Below are 10,435 nucleotides of genomic sequence, written 5' to 3'. Positions count from 1 at the left end.
AGAGGGAAGCGAGACGCATCTGCAGACAAAAAAAGAAAGAGGCCGAAATGCGTGAGTACGAAGAGCTTGAGAAGCTGGCAGACAAAGGGAATGCTCGAAAATTTTATGAAAAATTGAAGCGACTTAACGAAGGTTTCAAGACCGGAGCATCCTCATGTAGAGACCAAGGTGGTAATCTGGTAACCGATGTCCAGGGCATACTGGGATTATGGAGGGAACACTTCTCCGACCTGCTGAATGGCAGTGAGAGTACAACACCAGGAGATGGCGAACCCGATCCCCAAATCGATGACGATGGAACAGATGTTCCATTACCCGACCATGAAGAAATTCGAATAGCAATTACCCGCTTGAAGAACAACAAAGCAGCGGGGGCCGATAGATTACCGGCAGAACTATTCAAATACGGCGGCGAAGAACTGATAAGGTGCATGCATCAGCTTTTTTGCAGAATATGGTCGGAAGAAAGCATGCCTGACGATTGGAATCTCAGTGTGCTCTGCCCAATCCATAAAAAGGGAGATCCCACAATCTGCGCCAATTACCGTGGGATCAGCCTTCTAAATATCGCATACAAGGTTCTATCGAGCGTACTGTGTGAAAGACTAAAGCCCACCGTCAACAAACTGATTGGACCTTATCAGTGTGGCTTTAGACCTGGAAAATCGACAACTGACCAGATATTCACCATGCGCCAAATCTTGGAGAAGACCCGTGAAAAGAGGATCGACACACACCACCTTTTTGTCGATTTTAAAGCTGTTTTCGACAGCACGAAAAGGAGCTGCCTTTATGCCGCGATGTCTGAATTTGGTATCCCCGCAAAGCTAATACGGCTGTGTAAGTTGACGTTGAGCAACACCAAAAGCTCCGTCATGATTGGGAAGGACCTCTCCGAGCCGTTCGATACCAAACGAGGTTTCAGACAAGGTGACTCACTATCGTGCGACTTCTTTAACCTGATGCTGGAGAGCTGCAGAACTAAACCGAGAAGGTACAATCTTCTACAAGAGTGTACAGCTCCTGGCGTACGCCGATGATATTGATATCATCGGAAGCAACAACCGCGCCGTTTGTTCTGCTTTTTCCCGCATGGATAAGGAGGCGAAGCGAATGGGTCTGGAGGTGAATGAGGACAAGACGAAATATCTCCTGTCATCAAACAAACAGTCGGCGCATTCGCGTCTTGGCTACCACGTCACTGTTGACAGTCATAACTTCGAGGTCGTAGATAATTTCGTATACCTGGGAACCAGCATCAACAACACGAACAATGTCAGCCTCGAAATCCAGCGCAGAATAACTCTTGCCAACAGGTGCTACTTTGGACTGAGTAGGCAATTGAACAGTAAAGTCCTCTCTCGACGAACCAAAATCAAGCTCTACAAGTCGCTTATCATTCCCGTCCTGCTTTACGGTGCAGAAGCTTGGACGATGTCAACATCAGATGAGACGACACTAGGAGTTTTCGAGAGGAAAATTTTGCGCAAGATTTATGGTCCTCAGAACATTGGCAACGGCGAATACCGCAGACGATGGAACGATGAGCTGTACGAGTTATACGACGACATTGACATAGTTCAGCGAATAAAAAGACAGCGGCTACGCTGGCTAGGTCATGTTGTCCGAATGGACGAAAACACTCCAGCCCTGAAAGTGTTCGATGCAGTACCCGCCGGAGGAAGCCGAGGAAGGGGAAGGCCTCCACTCCGTTGGAGGGACCAGGTGGAGAGCGACCTGGTTACACTTGGGATCTCCAACTGGCGCCGAACTGCGAAGGAGAGAGAGAGGTGGCGCACTATCGTCGATTCGGCTATAACCGGCTAAACGGTTGCAACGCCAATCACATACATACAAATAAGACCACTGATTATGTTACTTTTCAATTGTCTATGGCAAACCAAATTCATATACAGCTCGACTTTACTCCACACACATAAGTATATATGTATGTAAATTTATACTAAATTCCATATTTTGTTCTAATGCCGAAAGTGATGTACACGCATGCAAGCATACACACATATGTATATTCCTCACAATTCCTTCTAACGATTTCTTGCAAAAAATTAAACAATCGCGCAAGTTACACAAAGAACAACCAATCGTATGCGCAAGTGCTTTATGAATGGTCAATATTCGCAATTGCACCATTTTGTATTCTAATTAGAACATATATATGTTTCATGCTACAACAAAAACAATTTAATTCATAAGGATCGCGGGTCTTTGACAAAGCACTTTGCTTTGCATTCGCAACTCAGCACCGCACCCTTTTTTCTGGGCGCCTGGTCAACCAAAAGTCGCCCAGCAAGAACAGTGCCATTCATTAGGCCGCTCATATGACAGTCAAAGCTGATCGAATCGTCAGCAGTTTCTATCATTTTCTTAAGGGCATCGTGAAAAAACTGATGTACACAAACGTGTACGTGTGAAAGTGCATCTCTCTCTAACACATTAGTATTTGGAATTAATGAACTATGCATCCGTACTGTTCACTCTCATGTCTTTACATGGCCAGTACTGATCACATATTTTTCATAGCTGAAAAGTGTCAGTTAAAAAAACATACATAAAAATAAGAAATAATGCAATGAAGAAATAATTAGCAAATTAAAAAAAATACGTTTCGATTTACAGACAACATAGACTGCTTCCAACAGATTTTCATAGCTCTTTCTCAGACAGACATTTTCCCCTATTAACGCCTAAATCGAATCGAAGATTAATTGAAATATTTTTGTTAAATTATTATTTCATACATATTTACCTTATATATTTTATTTTCATTTTATCTTTAATGTAAACTCAGAATACAATTAAAATTGGTGAACGGGCAACACTTTTGATTGATCGCAAAAAAAACAAGTAAGGAAAGGCTAAGTTCGGGTGTAACCGAACATTTTATACTCTCGCAATTTATTTATTTAACTTTATTTATATTATATAATACTCAATTTGACCCACATATTCATCATATATATTGTATAAAGTCCATTGAAAGTTGGAAACCCTAATATTAGGTTAGAAGCACCGAGGTCCTCATGTTCGATACATGGGGCCTTGAAAACCTATGGTCCGATTTCGGTGATTTTTAGAATGGGGCTTCCACACTATAAAGGTAGTATTTGTGCAAAGTTCTGCATCGATATCTTCACTTGTGCTACCTTTATATATTGTAAAGTTAACGATTCAGATCGTCTTCAAAGTTCTGGTATATAGGAAGTAGGCGTGGTTGTGAAGCGATTTGGCCTATTTTCACAACATATCATTGGGATGTAAGAAAACTATTACAAACCAAGTTTCATTGAAATCGGTCGAGTAGTTCCTGAGATATGGTTTTTGACCCATAAGTGGGCGATGCCACGCCCATTTTCCATTTTGTAAAAAAATCTGAGTGCAGCTTCTATCTGCCATTTCTTATGTGAAATTTAGTGTTTCTGGCGTTTTTCGTTACTGAGTTAACTCACTTTTAGTAAGTTTCAACTCAACTTTTGTATGGGAGGTGGGCGTGGTTATTATCCGATTTCAACTATTTTCATGGTGTGTGGTGGGGTACGTAAGAGAACTGACTGCAGAAAGTTTGGTTTATATAGCTCTATTGGTTTGCGAGTTATATACAAATAACCGATTTGGGGGCGGGGCCACGCCCACTTTCCCAAAAAAATTACATCCAAACATGCCCCTTCCTAGTGCGATCCTCTATTTCAAATTTTACTTTTGTAACTTTATTTATGGCTTAGTTATGACACTTTATGTGTTTTCGGTTTTCGCCATTTTGTGGGCGTGGCAGTGGTCCGATTTTGCCCATTTTCGAAAGCAACCCTCTCACGGTCCCAAGGAACGTGTGTTCCAAGTTTCATAAAGATATCTCAATTTTTACTCAAGTTATCCGTTGCACGGACGGACGGACAGACAGACATTCGGATTTTGACTCGTCTCGTCACCCTGATCATTTTGATATATATAACCCAATATCTAACTCGTTTAGTTTTATGACTTACAAACAACCGTTAGGTGAACAAAACTATAATACTCTCTTTAGCAACTTTTGTTGCGAGAGTATAAAAACAGAGTAATTCATGGTATTGCACGGCGTCTATTATTAAAATGTTATTGTCTCTTTCTGTCATATACAAAATTTGCTTATGAAAAAGTGATCACTGTTTCTTGTTCACACGCATCAATACTGACTATCATTTCATTTATCATTTTACCGTCAATATTGACAATATTAAAGAATTTAGTTATTGCATTCTTTCATTTGTGAAGAATGATGTTTAGTAGATGTCTCTTTTTAACATTTCCAATAACAGTCAATTGAACCATAAATTGACCGTCAGTACTGACTTAACAAATGTATGTGTATTGTGAACTCATCAACAGACCATCACAAAATGAGATGGTGTTAGTGCGCTTACCATGGAACCAAGCGAATCAGCCATTAAAAATATTCATGTGCTGAACACATAGAAGACGACAAGCGACGAGCGACATCTGTCAAATATTAAAATACACGCGTTCTTATGGGCACAGATTTTTTGACAACAGCACGACTACGCGGCAACAGGCTTGTAGTTGTCGTTGTCGCCAAATTAGAAATGTTTCTAATTTTGCCGACGACAATGGCCGCTGTAGAGCTGCCACTAACATGTGAAATGTAAAATTATTCAAAGTTCTCACAAGTATGACGTTATTTTGCCAGTAGAACCTTAAAATAGCTTTGATATATCATTTATAATAAGAATCGATTATTTAAAATAAATAAATCGACCATTTTTACATTTTTTGCGTAAATAATTTCACTTTAAACTAAATATGTAAATTTTATTGAAGTGAAAGATGTTAGTACGGCAACAATGAAATTGCTGTTTGATATGTCGCTGCCGTCTTCAAAATGTACAAGACGCTGGCTTCAAAGCGACATTTGTGATTAGCCGTCGCTACGTCGTGTCGTGTCGTCGTCTTTGTGTTCAGCACTTCAGTCTGCTTGCAGAGGTTGAGCGAACAGTTCTATACCGCACGATTGCTCAATACCAATATGTGCACGTGTTAATGAATCTAAAAATTAATAATATTTTATATCTAGTATAAATTATCGTTAATTTGGGCAATGTAATAAGTACTTTTCGTTTAATTGACCCTATGGTTAATTGGTTTCCCCGTTTAATTGAACGTGTTATCGGGCAAAAAATATAGCATATGAAACCACATGTAAATTTTCTCGGATAACTGGACTCGGTTAATTGATTTTCCCGCTTAGTTGGTTCAAAATATATGTCATCAAAAATCATTTCCCCGGTTAATTCCACCAAATAATATTGTTGGAAAAACTAATCTTCTAATCAACACTGTATAATTTTTTAATAACAAATATATATATGTACATAAATAGATTCATAGATACCTATGTATGTAAGTACATAAAATTGTTATTGCATTTTTTCTTATAATGGTAAAAACTATTCAAATATTTGAAAAACTTTAAGTGGACATACATATGTACATATGAATGCAGTCTCCTTTAAGGGGTTAGGTGGGTTTAAGATGTTGAAAACAAGAGTATATTTACATTTACATTGTATTGCATTTGTATACAATCATATATTTCATTCAGCATATTAAAGATACATATTTAAACAGTAATTTGTGAAATTTATATTTACAAATTTCGAAAGCTTAGTCGTTGGTACCTCATCTACCATGAAGAGGTTCTTCCCAAAAATATTTGTTGTTAATATACGAAGGAAAAAAGAAAAGATTAAAAACCGAGTTCTTAATAGATTTTGAACAAAAAAACTAACTTTTGTGGTGAAATTTTTGCCATATACTGATTCGAAAAATAGTTATGTATAATAAAGATGTGTGGAAACTGCGACTGCGCGACAAAAGGGTAGAAGTCCTCGCTGTCGCCAAATTAGAAATGTTCCTAATTTTGCCGACGACAATTTTGCCTGTAGAGCTGCCAGTAATATGTGAAATGTAAAATTATTCAAAGTTCTAACAAATATAACGTTATTTTACCTGCAGAAGCGAAAAGTAGCTTTGATATATCATTTGTAATAACAATCGATTATTTGAAACAAATAAATCTGCCTATTTATACGTTTTTTGCACAAAAATTTTCACTTTGAACTAAATTTGTAAATTTTATTGCGGCGAAAGGTTTCAGTACGGCAACAATGAAATTTCTGTTTGATATGTCGCAGCCGTCTTCAAAATGTTCAAGACGTTGGCTTCAAAGCGACATTTATAATCAGCCGTCGCTACGTCGTGTCGTGTCGTCGCCTTTGTGTTCAGCACTTTATTTGTATGGAAAGGCTATGTTGCAACTTTTCACTTCATTAGAAATTCTTCAACTCTTGATTTTTAGCAAGTTCGTGAAGAAATAACTTGTGGGCGGCTAGAATATGCGGTGATGGATAGAAGAAGCATTTTCAATGGTTGTTGTCTCTTCAACATTCTAATATTGAAATTTTGTCATCATCATCATCAGGGATCCCTGTAGTACGGTACCATCGGAGAAGAGCTAACGATATAACTAATTCCGAATCATTAGCACCGGTCCCAGCCCGATTACATGCAATGTTATTTGACTAACGATTTTTACATTGCAATGCCCTACGAGAGTAATCGAGCGATGCGACTCTGCATTACCAGTCACTGGTGAAAGGACTAGTTCCAAAATCGTTAGTGAATGGCTAATACAGAATCACTAGCGTTTTCGTTAATTCAAAATGGCTAGTGATTTGACTAATTCGAACACGCTAGAGGTGTCATTAATTCAAAATTACTAGCGATTCTACTGGCCCATCAACGCTTATGGTTCTACGCCTGAGAAAAACTTTTGAAAAAAACACTTTTACAAAAAATAAAACAAATGTTTACGAAATACAAAGAAATATGTTTATTTAATTCATGTACAAATATTCTTATATTCTATCTCCTCCCTTTTTTCGTCCTTAAAAATTATCTTACATTATATTATTCTTATATACTAATTATTTATTTTCTTTATTAATATTACTTTTTATTATTAGTTATTTTAATTTTTATTTATTATTGCAAAATACATACATATGTATGCAAAATAAAAAATATTATTAGTTTTTAGTATAATAATGTTAAATTGATGTACAGTATACTCTCGAAAAGTAAATTCTCAGAAAGAAATAATCGCGGTAAAGTTAATCACCTTTAAGATTACACATGCACCTCGAAAAAGTAAATTTTATAATTTATCAGAGAGTGTGATAAAAAATTCGAAACGAAGCAAGCAGCGTTTTTTACGATGTTGCAAAAACACTTACTCTCTTGTTTATCGCGTCTTTTTAGTAATAAACTCTCCAACTTGATCCACTGGTTTAAAAATTAAAACAATGCAAATCAGGTGTCAGACTTTTTGAATTGTCGTACAAAAATGGTCAGAAAATATATTACAAAAGAAAAAAATAAAAGAATATTCAAGATTTTTTCTCTTCATAGTAAATACTTATGTATGTATGTAAATGTAAATATATTTTTCATGTAAATCCATATGTTTTATTGAAGCAAATAAATGAATGATTTTTTTAAGTTTAAAAATGCATTTAATATTATAAAAACAATGCATTTAATATTTTAAATAAACGCACTGCAAAATGGAAATATTCTTGTGGATTAGGAAGGAAAATAGTAATGTAAAACATCATTCATAACAAAAGTTAATTGCGTATATATTGCTCTTCCTCACCATCTCTGTGTTTGCAATATAGGCGCGTTACGTAATACATAGCTTTACAAAATATAAAATTGTGATCAAAACCATATAAAGTATTCTTTAAGCGCCAAGTGTCTTTTTAGTAGTATATAATGACCGAAACCCTCGCGAAGTGTCTTGCGTTTCCTTCATTCTAATGCATTCTTACCGCAATTTCTTTCTATGTATTTCAGATTATCTACTTGTAGGTTTCTACAATGACTGCTGGTAGCAGACTGATTTTATCGCAGTTTTTTATCGTATGGTCCCATCCAAGAATGATAGAAGACAAGATTACTTCATTCGTTTACCGTTACTTTTTTTATACTCTCGCAACAAAAGTTGCTAAAGAGAGTATTATAGTTTTGTCCACATAACGGTTGTTTGTAAGTCCTAAAACTAAACGGGTTAGATATAGGGTTATATATACCAAAGTGATCAGGGTGACGAGTAAAGTTCAAATCCGGATGTCTGTCTGTCCGTCCGTCTGTCCGTCCGTGCAAGCGATAACTTGAGTAAAAATTGAGATATCTTAATGAAACTTGGAACACATATTCCTTGGCACCCTGAGGAGGTTGCTTTCGAAAAGTGGGTGTGACCCCGCCCCCAAATAGGTTTTTTGTATATATCTTGCAAACCAAAAGAGCTATATAAACCAAACTTTCTGCAGTCGTTTCATTTAGCCGTTTCCTTATACAGTCCAAAAATGAAAGAAATCGGATAATAACCACGCCCACCTCCCATACAAAGGTTAGGTTGAAAATGACTAAAAGTGCGTTAACTCACTAACGAGAAACGTCAGAAAGACCAAAAAAGAAGTCCGCAATGGCTGAATTAAACAACAGTGTACAAAAAGTCGTATATAAAGAGCGTTTTGCAACTAACAAAAAAGTTGGCAAATTGGCGACAAAACATATAATTTTAATTATAAATATGCATTATTATATTGGATCATTTTATAGATCACGTTTTTAAGAATCACGTTCATTGTGATATTTTATCTGCACATTATTCAATGAGGTTCACTATGTTTTACATTTCCGTTTTCCATTTGACAAATCCTTCTGTTGCCTATTCCCAATCGGTGGTCGTGAGCGCGTCACTATGTTGTAATCTAGTCATCTATCATTCTTGAGTGCTGAACACAAAGACGACGATACGATACGACCTTGCGACGGTCGTCTACAAATGTCGCTTTGAAGCCAGCGTCTTGAACATTTTGAAGATTGCAGCGACATATCAAACAGCAATTTCATTATTGCCGTACTGAAACCTTTCACTTCAATAAAATTTACATATTTAGTTGAAAGTGAAATTATTTGTACAAAAATGTAAAAAGAGGTCGATTTATTTGTTTTACATAATCGATTGTTAATACAAATGATATATCAAAGCTACTCGCTTCTGCAGGCAAAATAACGTCATAAGTGTTAGAACTTTGAATAATTTTACATTTCACATATTAGTGGCAACTCTTCAGCAGCCATTGTCGTCGGCAAAATTAGAAACACTTCTAATTTGGCGACAGCGAAGACTTCATCCATTTTGTCGCGAAGTCGTGCTGTTGTCTAAAAAGCTGTACCCATAAGAACGCGTGTATTGTAATATTTGACAGATGTCGCTCGTCGCTTGTCGTCGTCTATGTGTTTAGCACTTAGTGTTTGTAAATTTGTTTATGTTTTCTTATAAAATCTCCGTGGCCACGGACATCAGCGTCGCGCGTTCGCAGGCAAAAAGGTCCAGGTCACCACCTCATATTATCGTTTATATTTTTATGTCTGGATTCTTAAAAATATCAATCGTATTACATTAAAATATGGCATAATATATTGGTAGAATATTTAAATACATTTAATTATTTATATTTGCTAATTGTAGGTCAACACTATACGATACATAATTAGCGCGTTTATAATTAGGGAGATCACTTGAAACGGCTCTGTAGAGCTCGATGTGTGGAAGGTTTGATGGCCGCCTGCGCGACGTCAAAACGACGCTACACTGCGTTGTTGGTAGAAAATCGGCTGGTCGTAAATATGTATGAATATGTATGAGCATGCAAACATACCTCAGGAAAATTGCTATTTGTACACTATTATTTTTCTCAACTTTTATTCAACCTTTGAATACTTTATTCATGTGGGTGTTTCTCTCTGTAGCGATTATCATATTCTTTTCTTTTCTGTTTTCTTTTTTCTACTTCATCCTCATAAGTGGAGTCATCTATCGAGTTTTTTCTTTTAATCAAAAATAAAAATGTAGATTTTTTTAAAGCTATAATCGTAGCATATATATTTTTTTCGGGTTTTCCTACTCTTCCGGCTTTCCCATAATTTTTAGCGATTTTCCGACCGCCGATTCACGTCTCTAGTGAAATTCTCTACTAAATAGAGTATATTTTCGATTTTTCGGGTATCCTACTTTTCCGGCGTCCCATAATTTTTAGCGATTTTCCGACCATCGAATCACGTCCCTAGTGAAATTCTCTAGTAAAATGAGTATATTTTCGATTTTTCAGGTTTTCCTACTTTTCCGGCTTTCCGATAATTTTTAATTCTTAGCTGAAATGAGCATAGAGTTAATTTTCCTAATTTCCCAAAATTTCGAGATTTTCTGATTGAGGAACTCTCACGTTAGCGAGTCACCCTGTCTGAAGCCTCGTTTGGTATCGAACGGCTTGGAGAGGTCCTTCCCGAT

This window comes from Zeugodacus cucurbitae, chromosome 6, assembly GCF_028554725.1.
Source record: "Zeugodacus cucurbitae isolate PBARC_wt_2022May chromosome 6, idZeuCucr1.2, whole genome shotgun sequence".
Classification (NCBI taxonomy): domain Eukaryota; kingdom Metazoa; phylum Arthropoda; class Insecta; order Diptera; family Tephritidae; genus Zeugodacus; species Zeugodacus cucurbitae.
This window is presented reverse-complemented; position numbering follows the sequence as displayed.